Raw genomic sequence first — 14,908 nt, forward strand, 5'->3', positions numbered from 1 at the left:
CCTCTCCCAGCAGGGCTTCCTCATCCACGATGTCAACGGAAGCGGCGGCAGACGGCGGCCGCTGTCCGTCAGGAAGCGAGGCTGACGAAGCCGGGGAAGCAAGCGGGCGAACCGGCGAGCTTTGGCGGCTGAGGGAGGGTTCCGGGGCCCGCTGGGCACGGCACTTTTTACGGCGCGACGCCGCGGCGGGCGGGGGAGCAGTCTCGGTGAAGAAGGCTAGGCGAGTCCTCAGAGTCGCCATTGCCATCAGCTCGCAGTGAGGGCAGCCGCCGTCAGTGAGCGTGAGAGCTGCATGTTCCTCACCCAGGCAGGAAACGCAAATCACGTGGCGATCCCCGTCGCTGAGTGTGGCTCTGCACGAGCCGCAGGAAGGCATCTTTAAAAAGACGCTAGCTCTTTTAGAATGTGTGTCGCGGCGGCGACACACACACACACAAAAGTACAGAGTAATAAAAGGATATAAGCGTCGGAAAGCGCAGCAGGAAGGCAGGAAGGTGGCGCGGCCAGCGACTTCAGTGACTCGTCCCGCTGAAGGTGCTCTCTCTCAGACGGCGCGGCTTCTTCTCCGGCTCCAGCGATGCGTGTGCTTCGCTTGAAGGATGAAAAATCAGATAATAGCTGCCTGCGAGCGGTATTTATAGGCCTAGACCACGCCCATTTCGGCGGGACGTGACGCAGCGGGCGCGAAGTGCCCTGATTGGGTCTGGCGTCACGCCAGGCCTCGCTCGATAGGCTGCTGCAGTTGTCGCAGAGCAGCCAATAGGCGCGCGAGCTGTCTCGCCTATGTCTGCATGCTGCCGCAACGCGTTTTGCATTATTACAAAATTAAGGATAATTTTTGGCTTCAATATCTCGCGGAAAAAGGATTTTCCCCTAGCGTAAGATATCTTACGCAGTACGAGAGACCTCTCGTAAGAGAACGAAGAATTTATTATGGGACAGGTAGGTCCACGGAGGCTTCCATGTAGTTCCGCCATCTTGAAAAACTATAATAGCAGAGAGGGACAAAAAGTACTAGGCCAACGCGTTTCCACAACGCGTTTTCGTTCAGAACCAGCGTCACGTGACTGAAGCCAGCAGAAGCGGAGGCGCAGAGCAGTGAGAGGCGCTTGTCACTGCCGCGGCAAGTTTAAAAGGCTGCACTGCACAGTTATTTATACACCGTTCATTCATACATATGCTGAGTCACAGGATGAGTCCTCGTCGTTGAAAAAATCCACAATAGACCGTAAAAGGAAACGTGACCGGAGATTACAAAAACAAGGGTTAATGTTAGGATAGCTAATGGAGGAGAAAGCTTTCAAAAGAGAGCTTTTTTTTTCATTGCTTGGTTGTGTACTTTATTATATAGACAGTAGAACATTTATAGTTAAAAGTTAAACAGGCTCTTTGATGAATAGCTGCTATTGAGTAAAGTAACGTTAGAGAAGGCGCTGATGATGATGATATCTAACAATGCACGTACTTCAAAAAATATAACAAGTAATGAAGGCATTACTACTAATTACCATAGTTAATGTATTTCACAGTCAGTAATTCATACTGTAACATTCTTTTTTTCATTGTTTCAAGTTTCAGTTTGTTTTAAATAACAAACCTGTTCACCCGAAGAAAAACTCGAAGTGCTATTATAAGACATCCTGTCATAGCTTATTGGTACATAACGGCTACCGTAGATGCAACGCGCATTTGAAAAAGTGAGGCGCTGGAGAGCATTATTCGTTTGAATGCAAAATACAATTTCACCACTAGATGGGAGAAATTCCTACACATAGTCCCTTTAATATCATTTCTAAGCTGTTTTGCGCGTGCACACACACTAGGGGTGTGAACCTACACTGGTCTCACGGTTCGGTTCGATTACGATTATCATGTCATCGATTCAGTTCAATTCGATATCACAATGCATCGTGATGCACCGCATCCTCAATTTTAAATTTCTCTTCAAAAGTGATGTGTGTGCGCGTGTGTGTGTGCTTGGGAAGTCGCAGTGACAGAAACAGTGACATTCCAGTTAAAGTTTCAAGGGAGTAAAGCTTGTTTATGCCATTAAGAAAAGGAAAATCTGTCAAATAAATTTTGTTTTACAAAAATGTTCATTTAAAAGCAGCGCTCATTAATCAGTGTAGGCTATTATGTTACCATTAAAGATGCGCGCATCAACCGTCGCCGAGTCCGCTGTTGAAGGTGACGAATGGATCATCCATTTATAATCACGCGTAACAACACAGAATAATTGTAATTTGACCATCGGGTGCGGATACTTAAATCAGAGAATATTATTGGGGCGGGTGGACTGTTTATTTTTTGCTGCGGATTCGGCGTTGGAGCTCATCCGCGCATCTCTCTGACTCTGCCAGGCGTTAACAGCTCGGGGTGAAAACGGCTAACGTGGTTTATGAAGTTAGTGGTATTAGCCTACCTCCTGCATATTCTATTTGTGTGTGACATGAGCGCACAGTACAGCGCGTGTCTTCTGCAGGTCGTGCTTACCAGGTTGTTCCTAAAAGCCGAAACGTGCCCAGATGTCGGCTTTTAAAGTAGTTGGAGCATTTTTAATATTCTCGCACTCGCGTCTCGCCTCCCTCTGCCATTGTATGCTTCCGCCACAATGCACGTACGCGACAAATGACGTCAGAAAAGTCCATACATTATAATCGGTTATGGTCTATTACTGAACCGATACCGAATCGTCCTCGTCTGCATCGCGATGCATCGAAGAAACGATTAATTTTGACACCCCTAACACACACGGTTCTAAAAAATGAACCAATCTCTTTTTTAAATTAAATTATTATTAATAAAATATATAACCAATGAATAATAACATATTATGTTACTAAAATGTAAACAAAGTTTTAGCTAAATAAATATATAAATAAAATACCTTACATTTCCAGAGAGGTGAAGTAGTTTTTTATGCAACGATAAAAACCAATCCGAAAAGCAAATAGTTTAGATTTTCATAAACAAAACAGCCCCAGATCCTTCAGGGATAAACTACAGTGTGAACTGAAGCTTCAGACCCGTACAGAGACGAGAGAAGTTACAGACCAGATGAGTCTCGGGGGATAATGTCACAGTAAATCTAGTCTGCGTTCCAGAGTAGGCCTACATCCAGAGTTTATACTAAATTCATTTAAAAGCATAACCTTAAAAGTTTAAATTAGATATTTTAAAATTAAAAGACTGTTTAAATATTTAAAGTTTGAATACCTACGCATCTTCTATTTAGAAGATTACTGTAATGATTTTGTTTAACGGTGACCCTAAAGTATAATTGCTATTAAACAATGTCTGTTCAAAAACTTTAGATTATTGAAAAACTGTACTTAGCCGTCTTAAATCTTAAATACAAAAATATTTCAAACAGTATTTTTGTCCATACAACATGTTTGTCACAATGTTTTGTTGTTTTTAAGAAATCCGAGGACTCCACGTTGCTCTTATTTAGACTGTTGTATCATTTGAAAAATCACCACACAATTTCAGAGACATGATGTGTGATAAGTAAAGTTGGTCTTGAGCGAATATTTAATTTTACTCGTCTTGATTCAAAGCATGATCTTAATGGTAGCTATGATCAATTACACGTATAATATGGAAAAAGATCATTTTTACTTTTCTTGTATCTCCCGAACTATTCTTAATCAGTGCGGAAACACACAGGGTGAAACCCTTTACTGAGAATATACTATCGGTTATCTACTCAAAATATATGTAGAAGTTTAAATCCGGTGTTTAAAATCTGTCTGGTGGCCGCATGAACAGACTTTGGGGAGAGCTGATGATACTATAGCAGTAAGCATGCATTTGACAACCTTCCTGTTGTTCTTCTCCAGCTGTGTTAACCAAAGACAAACAGTTAGAAGAATAAAATATATGTACAATAGCAAAAATAAAGTTGGTCATTAGTTGTTAGGTTCAGATTCACCTGCAGACACATTCATATACCTGTTCACCTGTTTTCATTTAGCATACACCAGAGTTCAAACATTCACTTTTTCAAAGGCCAGATAATCTCATAAATATGGCAACCAAACCCAAATGGAGAAAGGCAGGCAGAAATAACAATATTCTTCATATAACACACCAGTTCAAAGTCAATGAACCGGCTGATGCTGCAGGTGTTAGAGCACATGATGAACAGTGAACAGACGCACAGCAGGTTAAACCAGAGTTAAAACAATAGTCTATGTTAGGACAATAACAATAATAGTCTATGTAAGGACAATATGTTCACAGGACCCGCTGAGAGCGAGTTCCAGCTGATAACGGTCATAAAGTGCGAGATAAGGTAGCGAAGTAAAGTAGCTAAACTAAACATTTCATATTTGACAGCTGTTTTGAGAAATGTTAAACAATGACAAAAATAATCAGGCAAACTAATCAACTTTTTTCCAATTTCACCATTTTGAACTTAAAATAGGCCTATATAATACATGTGATTTAATGTGAGAGGAGAAAGAAACAAATAACAGCCATTTTCCTCATATTAGGCATAAGATTAATAATAAATGTGTACATATTGTGAATTAATTTAATAAACATTTACCTAACATCCATAGCCTTCAGTAAATTAAGGCTAGACAAAGTTCCTTTTTAACTCTGCCCCCTGCTCTAGTTAGAACTTTGGAGCGCTTAAAAGTGTGGGGCTCAAAAATAAGTGTCATTTGGAACTCTTTTATAGTTATTTTTATCAAAAAATATGTTGATAATGATTAAAAATTTAAGTGCCCTTCGAAGGCACCATTTTAGATAGTTTGGCATGCATGGGATTGTGTGTCCATATACTAGTGAAAGAGAGGGTCTGGTGCTCAGAAATACATTCTACAATGATATAAAAATATAAAATATTCATTAAATGCCTATTTTGTCTATTCTACTAATGTCTATTCTTTAATCAACACATAAATTGTAAGTGCATAATATCACCTGCTCAAGTACTTCTTGATAAGTTTCTTCTGTATTAAACAGCGAATCTTCTCAGTCAGATCGTCGCAAGATCTCAGGAATCCTCTCACACTGCTCGTGTTCACGCACTCCATCGCTGCACTTGTGTGTATGACTCGAACGATTCAAACTTCCATAATGCGCGCCAAAACAGTAGCGCGGAGATGTGAAGCTTTCCTGATGACAACCCCCGTACATCCTACACAACAGTGGGGCGAGCGGGCGGACCCCAGTCGCTGTCCTGATAAATATTTCAGGACATCGCACGCTCTAGCTCTACTCTAGCTCTACTAGCCGCGGACTGCTGTGCTACTGCAACATCTCATTGATCAAAGCCCGGTTCAACATTCCTGTTTGCCTGAACCTGACGCAAACTACGCTTCTGACCCAAAAACACAAACTTCCGAGCATTAACGCACAAACCCTGGACAACTGTGCCGCAAGGACTCACTCAGGAGATTCCAGGAACGAAAATCTAAAAACTTCTGAAATGGCGATGCAAAAACGGATGGAGAACAACTCCCCGTTGAGTTCTGGCGATGCTGGGCACAAGTATCATCCGGCGTGTGAGTGCGCCACAGGCAAAGAGTGTCGTTTAAGAGATACGCTAGACTGTACGTTTAAAGATCATTTTAGAGGCCAAATGGTTGGCTTGATGCACAGGATCATCGATGCTGCATGTGGTATGAAAAACGATTGTGCGCACGATACCAAACGTGTGACAAATCTCAAAAATGAAATGGATGTCGTAAGAGGCCTGACAAAGTCATGGACTGATGTAACACCCATGTTTTTTAACGGCAAAGAGCTGAACGGCGTAATCCTCAGAAAAGTTCTGGATGTGTTGCGTGCATGTAGTGACCAATTCGAAACCACCGAAATACTCGCTATTTGTACTTTTGTAACGGATCTCTGCGTGTCACTGGTGTCAAAAAATGCAAAACCTGACGTTGGTGAATTAGTTGAAAGTCTGGTCAACTATACCCTAGAGCAAGACATGAAAGCCTGCAGAGATTTTCTATTCTGGTTAGATCATCTGTAAATGTTATTATTTTACTTTATGTACGTAATGCCGATCTATCATTTTCTTCACTACTTCAATGTATGAAAGTATAATGTTGAAATAAAAAAATTACAAAAATGACTATTGTGGTAATGTCTGAGCTCATAAAAAATAGTATTATAATAGTATACATAATAATAATAATATTTAGAATAATTAAAAATACTACATGATTTAAAAGATTAAATTTTTCAATATTTAAATGTTTGTTTTCTGCATTTTAATTACTGTATTCCCGAGGTGGCAACCATTTCCAAGATGTGAATACCTGAAATTGTGTGGTGATTTTTCAAATGATACAACTAATTTGCCCGCTGTGTACAGAACAGAAGAAAGGACATTTTGTGGTGTTGAACAAAATTAGATTTTGTTCTTAGCATCGGTTCCTGCATCATAGAAGCACATACCCCCTACATCGACCTTCTATCTGTTCAGGAGTTCATTAAATTTTTTAATAAGATTATGTGTTCTGTCATGGATGACTAGACACTAGTCATGGGATGTCCAGCAGAGAGAAGGGCTTGAGTAGACACGCCCTGTGGTCAAATTTTTATGTCTTCGTCCAGAGTTTACCCGCCACCGCAAACCTCCTGTCGTCCTCTCACTCAGCCTTTTCCCCGCTTCGCAACGTAGCCATCCTACAGCTTTGCGCCCCTGCGACAGCCGTAACATCGACCACCACGGCATTCGTTTCAGGCCAAACGGAGGAGTTTACTTAAACATGGCATTCAGCAACCTGGCCCCCTCCAGCCCCATTTCCTCCCGTGGAGTTGAGGATATGTCTCACCAGCGACCTCCGGCTTCTCACAATCCTGGCATGCGTCGGGAACAGGAACGCCTTGACACCTTTCAGAATTGGCCTCTTGCTACAGTAACTCCAGCCGAGCTTGCCAAAAGTGCTTTCTACTGAGTGGCGACAGAGTGGCTTGCTTCAGTTGTGGAGGCCAGCTTAGCAACTGGGAACCGGGAGATCGGGCAGTATCAAAGCACCATAGGCATTACCCCAACTGCCGCTTCGTTCGCGGTGACCATGCAGATAATGTACCTTTATCTGGTGGCGGCCTTTCCAATGGATCTAACTCGGCAATGCAACAGTGTGAAGAAAGGTTGCTCACATTTGTCAACTGGCCCTCAAGAATAACTGTTCGACCAGACCAATTGGCTAAGGCTGGTTTTTACTATGTTGGTCGTAATGATGACGTGAAGTGCTTTTGTTGTGATGGTGGACTCAGATGTTGGGAGTCTGGTGATGATCCATGGGTAGAACATGCTAAGTGGTTTCCAAGATGTGAATACCTGTTGCAAGAAAAGGGCCAAGAGTTTGTTCATCAGATTCAAGCAAGATTTCCAAGACTATTTGAACAGCTATTGACTAATGGAGACAGCAACTCAAGAGAATTTTTTGATCCACCTGTTGTACACCTGGGTCCTGGAGAAGACCGTTCAGAAGATGCAGTGATGATGAACAATCCTGTGGTGAAGTCTGCTTTAGAGATGGGATTTGAGCGTGGCCTGGTGAAGCAAACCATTCAAAGCAAATTTCTCGCAAGTGGAGAAAATTACAAAACCATGCAAGAGTTGGTGTCTGATTTACTAAGTGCAGAAGATGAGAAGAGAGAGGAGGAGCGAGAGCTTCTTGCTGAGGAAATGGCATCAGATGGTTTTACTTTTCTCAAGAAACATCATCTTGCCATGTCACAGCGCCTAAAAAGTGTGCAGAGCTTAATGGACCATCTTCTAGAGGAGAACGTCATCTCACAGAAAGAGTATGACATTATTCGTAACTGCACTACAGTCAAGCAGCAGACAGGGCAGCTCATTGAGTTAGTCCTGTCGAAAGGAAATGCAGCAGCAGAGGTCTTCCGCAACTGGATCAAGAAGAATGATGTCTGCCTGCTGAGAGAACTGATGGCCCAGACAAATGAAGCTGCATCACCAAGTCAAGATCTTTCAGACTTGCCTATGGAGGAGCAGGTCAGAAGACTTCAAGAGGAGCGCACATGCAAAGTTTGCATGGATAAGGAAGTGAACATTGTCTTCATCCCCTGTGGTCACCTAGTTGTGTGCAAAGAATGTGCGCCTTCTCTGCACAAGTGCCCCATATGTAGAGGCTTGGTCAAAGGAGCTGTCCGTACTTTCCTATCATAAAGTGAAGATATTCATCATCCAAGTAACAAACAGTTTTTGGATTTGCAAATTTACATTTAACTTGATGAATAAAAACAAAGGAGAAGTTTATTATTTTCACTCAATCCAGTGACAAAATCTGCTTAAACATATGCATGGGTGAATTGTTCAACATAAGTTCTGTAACAAACATTTAGAAAGTAGCTAGGATGTATTTCATTTTACGCATGCTTTAAGTTAATTTGACCAACTGAAGATTTTAAAGTTCATAGACCTTTAGCGTATTGAGTTAAAATTAAAACGTGATATCCATATCGCATCATTACTGAATTCAGGGGTGTTTAATAACTTCAATAGTTATCAAGCACCAGCTGATTTAAGTTTTTCTTCAAACAAAAGTAATTTTCTGATAAATCATCGTACACCTACATGTGTTTTGTTGTATGCACAGATTTGAGGGTCGCTTATAGAAAACCACATGTTTTCATAAAAAGAAGAATTATTAAGGCATAAAACACAACGTCTATTTTCTGGATCGGGCCTAAAAGACAGATGCCTAAAACTCAAAGTATTGGTGTGGGCGGAATAAAAAATGAATCAACCCGTCCTTGTCTTTGTTTCGTGGCATTTTTAAAACAAAGCTAGATCTACATATGTTTTACACAATAAGATATGTCAGAGAACCTTGTGCGGCATTCTATATCCGCATAAAGGGTTAAAATATAAAATATACATTTTAGCACTATTTAAAACTAGGACGGTATAATAATATAATGTAAATGTCTCACATGAAGATGATGGTTTAAACCATAATTTTATCAAATCAAGCCAATTCATGTGAATACTGTCGTATATGAACAAAGAGAAGACCTAGAGTTCACTAACATTACAGCTAACTGTAGGAAACAGATATCCGGGGGAAAGTGTAAAGAAAACGCCATACAAAACATTACAATCATACCCGACAATACGATAAGCGTTACGTTAGCGATGTTAAAAAAAAGAAACCGTGGTAAACAGTTTCAAAACAGGGTGTTTCAGAAGAAATGCAAAGATGCATAAAAACAAGGTGTCCAAATGTTACGGGCTAATATTTGCTCTTGTTTCAGAGTCGGTATGCTACGGTGAAAACTATGTGACCTTTGATGATGCCGAGAACAATAGCGCAGTTAAACATGCGGTTCAGTATAAACAAGAATCCAACTCCAATGCTTGTTCCACATATAACTGCTGATTGTTAGATATAATAGTTAGATGATTTATCTAACAATTGAAATTTACGATATGTTAAAACATTGCCGATGAGGCCAAAAACTGCTTACCACATGTTTTCATAAAAAGAAGAATTATTAAGGCATAAAACACAACGTCTATTTTCTGGATCGGGCCTAAAAGACAGATGCCTAAAACTCAAAGTATTGGTGTGGGCGGAATAAAAAATGAATCAACCCTCCTTTCACGTAAAAATACCACGTATCAACTGTAATTCATTAGCTTAACTGTTTTTTAGTGAGACACACACACAAAATAACTGTGTAACTATGACTGTGCAGCGAAATGCACATCTTTAAGTGTAATAGTTAGACGAGTTTGAAGTGTAATAGTTTTATAGGTAACAGAAAAACAGCAATACTCATCTTTGATGTCGATGTTTCGTAGACATAGCATAAAGATGTTCTAAATTAAATATGATTTGTTTAGTCTTAAACACTCTCATACTAGAAGGACCGTCATTTAATTGTCTTTATGCAATATTTGTTCATGTTTTTCATACATTCCTATATGAACATGTTTGACCACGCTCTGAGACTATGTACTTTTTGCAAACTGTACAAAAACAAGATGTAAACAGCGTAATTGACTAGTATGTAAAATGTCAATTCAAAAGCTAAAACTGATCACTATAGTGGCTTTTCTGTATTTGTTTTAAATGGCTCATGATGATGCATTTACTTTTAACCCAGTTGACCTAGAATTTACTTTTGTGTAATTTTATCAGCAGGTTTTACCAAAGTGTGGAACTTTTCTTTAACAGCCTCAAGCTTTGATGAATATGCCTCTCTCAGTGCAATAGTCAGATGTGATTCTGTTGTAATAGTTTAAGTGTAAAACAGCATGCACTTTGTGTGATTCGTAGATAGAGGGAAAGTTGCACTAAATCAATTTAGTCAAACAGAAAGACTATCACTTAAATTCTTAATGGTCATTTATTTCTATAAACACTGAATGTTGACGGCTCTCAAAGAAACGTCTTCACCTAAAACACATACAAAATGTGAAACAGTGTCGCCTGCTATCTGAACAAGATGACTAAATCCATCATTTGGAAACTTTTGTGTATTTATTATAAACGGCGCTTTTCAACCCTCTTTTCTTAGTGATTTGGTCTTTTGAATCTTACATGGATTGTAAGGACACGTGTGATTCCTGTATAAAGATTATGTTTTAAAGTTAGTCCATAGGGTGTGGAACTTTGCATCACTATGGTGTGTAAAAATACACCCACAGATTTAAGCACAACTATTTACACACATACTAAGTAGGAGAATATCTAACTGTATATAGTACATTGTGAACATTCCATTATCTATTTATTTAGGGTCAGAGAACATCCTTAGCTCAAACATCTCTTTAATTTTGTGCTGGATGTTGAAGTGTTAGTTATTAACTAAAATGAATATTTTTATTCATAAAATATGTCCTCATTGGTGTAAAATGACCTCTGCCAATGATCTAACTTATCCTTGTAAGTGAAGAATTTCTTATCTTTATTTACATGGGGCGGGTAAGTCCATGGAAGCTTCCATGTCGTTCCGCCTCTTGAAACACTATAATAGCGGAGATGGACAAAAAGCACTAGCCTACCTCGACACGTGTCATCATCTTATGCCGAGCCACAGCAGAAGGAATCCTAGTGGCCAAAAAGCAAACATTTTATTTATCAGGATGTAAATAAATATCGGGATAGCTTTTCCCAGGTGGAAAGAGCTAATGAAGGAGAAAGACTTTGAAAGGGCCGCTGAAGTTGCCTGCTTTCTTCTCGACAGGTAAGTCAAAAATTACGGTCTAAATGACAAGCTTTTTTCATTGCTTGGTTGTGTAAATCATTATATAGGCAGCATAACAGTAGAACATGTATAGTTAAACTCGATGATGTGCTATTGGAAGACATGTTGTCATAGCTTCTTGGCACATAATGGTTACCGCATTTGAAAAAGCGAGGCGCTAGAGAGCACTATTCGTTTAAATGCAAAATAGAATTTCACCGCTAGATGGGAGAAATTCTTTTGGGAGAACTAACTTGTAGGGTCTTTAACAAAAAAAAAAAAAAAAAAAATCGAGGAGGTCAAAGGGCATGCTTCCTGCTATAGTATCATCAGCTCTCCCCAAAGTCTGTTCATGCGGCCACCAGACAGATTTTAAACACCGGATTTAAACTTCTACATATATTTTGAGTAGATAACCGATAGTATATTCTCAGTAAAGGGTTTCACCCTGTGTGTTTCCACACTGATTAAGAATAGTTTGGGAGATACAAGAAAAGTAAAAATGATCTTTTTCCATCTTATACATGTAATTGATCATAGCTACCAGTAAGATCATGCTTTGAATCAAGACGAGTAAAATTAAATATTCGCTCAAGACCAACTTTACTTATCACACATCATGTCTCTGAAATTGTGTGGTGATTTTTCAAATGATACAACTTAGTCTAAATAAGAGCAACGTGGAGTCCTCAGATTTCTTAAAAACAACAAAACATTGTGACAAACATGTTGTATGGACAAAAATACTGTTTTTTCAACAATCTAAAGTTTTTGAACAGACATTGTTTAATAGCAATTATACTTTAGGGTCACCGTTAAACAAAATCATTACAGTAATCTTCTAAAAAGAAGATGCGTAGGTATTCAAACTTTAAATATTTAAACAGTCTTTTAATTTTAAAATATCTAATTTAAACTTTTAAGGTTATGCTTTTAAATGAATTTAGTATAAACTCTGGATGTAGGCCTACTCTGGAACGCAGACTAGATTTACTGTGACATTATCCCCCGAGACTCATCTGGTCTGTAACTTCTCTCGTCTCTGTACGGGTCTGAAGCTTCAGTTCACACTGTAGTTTATCCCTGAAGGATCTGGGGCTGTTTTGTTTATGAAAATCTAAACTATTTGCTTTTCGGATTGTTTTTTATCGTTGCATAAAAAACTACTTCACCTCTCTGGAAATGTAAGTTTTTTTATTTAGATATTTATTTAGCTAAAACTTTGTTTACATTTTAGTAACATAATATGTTATTATTTATTGGTTATATATTTTATTAATAATAATTTTATTTAAAAAAGAGATTAGTTCATTTTTTAGAACCGTGTGTGTGCACGCGCAAAACAGCTTAGAAATGATATTAAAGGGACTATGTGTAGGAATTTCTCCCATCTAGTGGTGAAATTGTATTTTGCATTCAAACGAATAATGCTCTCCAGCGCCTCACTTTTTCAAATGCGCGTTGCATCTACGGTAGCCGTTATGTACCAAAAAGCTATGACAGGATGTCTTATAATAGCACTTCGAGTTTTTCTTCGGGTGAACAGGTTTGTTTTTTAAAACAAACTGAAACTTGAAACAACGAAAAAAAGAATGTTACAGTATGAATTACTGACTGTGAAATACATTAACTATGGTAATTAGTAGTAATGCCTTCTTTACTTGTTATATTTTTTGAAGTACGTGCATTGTTAGATATCATCATCATCAGCGCCTTCTCTAACGTTACTTTACTCAATAGCTGCTATTCATCAAAGAGCCAGTTTAACTTTTAACTATAAATGTTCTACTGTCTATATAATAAAGTACACAACCAAGCAATGAAAAAAAAAGCTTGTAATTAAGACCGTAACATTGACTTACCTGTCGAGAAGAAAGCTGGCAACTTCAGCGTCTCTTTTGAAAGCTTTCTCCTCCATTAGCTATCCCAACATTAACCCTTGTTTTTGTAATCTCCGGTCACGTTTCCTTACGGTTACGGTCTATTTTGGATTTTTTCAACGACGAGGACTCATCCTGTGACTCAGCATATGTATGAATGAACGGTGTATAAATAACTGTGCAGTGCAGCCTTTTAAACTTGCCGCGGCAGTGACAAGCGCCTCTCACTGCTCTGCGCCTCCGCTTCTGCTGGCTTCAGTCACGTGACGCTGGTTCTGAACGAAAAACGCGTTGTGGAAACGCGTTGGCCTAGTACTTTTTGTCCCTTTCTGCTATTATAGTTTTTCAAGATGGTGGAACTACATGGAAGCCTCCGTGGACCTACCCGTCCCTTAATAAATTCTTCGTTTACGAGGATTAGTCTGATCATTGGCATAGGTATTTGTACACCATTGAGGGCATATTTATGAATAAAAATATTGATTTTAGATAATAAAATACCTAAAAAGCTACACATTGTCCCTTTCAATTATTTATTTATTTCATTTTTGAAAATGTAGTTTTCTGTGTTTAGGTGTACGGGATAGAATATGCAGTTACGGTACAAAAATCATTATAGCTATGGAAAGCCCCCACCATAAAAATTGAATTTGGTTGAGAGACGGTGCTTTGAGAGATATTCAGGAATGACTATATTAATTCAGTAAACAAGTTGTGTAAAACAATATTGTGAAAATATCCATAAACTTGTTTAACTCTCTAAACATGTAAGATGATTTTTTATTCTTTTGTTTATCTAAAACTGAAAGAATTGGTTTCAGTAGATTTTTAGTAAGATATTATGGTATATTATTGTATATTATATTATTTGTGTGAAATATACATCATTTTATAAAATCTCTGTTTCACACTGTTACTTCAGGAATGTGGAGGAGCTCAAATGTGGAGGCCGCGCACACACACACACACTACTGTATACCACCAGAGAGGCCGCTGAGAAACACGGAGTTTGAGCTCCCTCCAAAGATTCTCTATTGGGTTTAGGTCTGGAGACTGGCTAGGCCACGCCAGAACCTTGATATGCTTCTTACAGAGCCACTCCTTGGTTATCTTGGCTGTGTGCTTCGGGTCATTGTCATGTTGGAAGACCCAGCCTCGATCCATCTTCAATGCTCTAACTGAGGGAAGGAGGTTGTTCCCCAAAATCTCGCAATACATGGCCCCGGTCATCCTCTCCTTAATACAGTGCAGTCGCCCTGTCCCATGTGCAGAAAAACACCCCCAAAGCATGATGCTACCACCCCCATGCTTCACAGTAGGGATGGTGTTCTTGGGATGGTACTCATCATTCTTCTTCCTCCAAACACGTTTAGTGGAATTATGACCAAAAAGTTCTATTTTGGTCTCATCTGACCACATGACTTTCTCCCATGACTCCTCTGGATCATCCAAATGGTCATTGGCAAACTTAGGACGGGCCTTGACATGTGCTAGTTTAAGCAGGGGAACCTTCCGTGCCATGCATGATTTCAAACCATGACGTCTTAGTGTATTACCAACAGTAACCTTGGAAACGGTGGTCCCAGCTCTTTTCAGGTCATTGACCAGCTCCTCCCGTGTAGTTCTGGGCTGATTTCTCACCTTTCTTAGGATCATTGAGACCCCACGAGGTGAGATCTTGCATGGAGCCCCAGTCCGAGGGAGATTGACAGTCATGTTTAGCTTCTTCCATTTTCTAATGATTGCTCCAACAGTGGACCTTTTTTCACCAAGCTGCTTGGCAAATTCCCTTTCCAGCCTTGTGGAGGTGTACAATTTTGTCTCTAGTGTCTTTGGAC

General features: G+C 39.4%; 1 pseudogene across 1 annotated transcript; it reads left to right on the plus strand.

The window, feature by feature from the left end:
- Positions 1-6,516: 6,516 nt before the first annotated feature.
- Positions 6,517-8,164, plus strand: LOC311299365 (putative inhibitor of apoptosis; annotated as a pseudogene). Its single transcript has one exon. The product of its transcript is annotated as a putative inhibitor of apoptosis (transcript).
- The last annotated feature ends 6,744 nt before the right edge of the window (positions 8,165-14,908 follow it).

This window comes from Rutilus rutilus (assembly GCF_951802725.1).
Source record: "Rutilus rutilus genome assembly, chromosome: 11".
NCBI lineage: Eukaryota > Metazoa > Chordata > Actinopteri > Cypriniformes > Leuciscidae > Rutilus > Rutilus rutilus.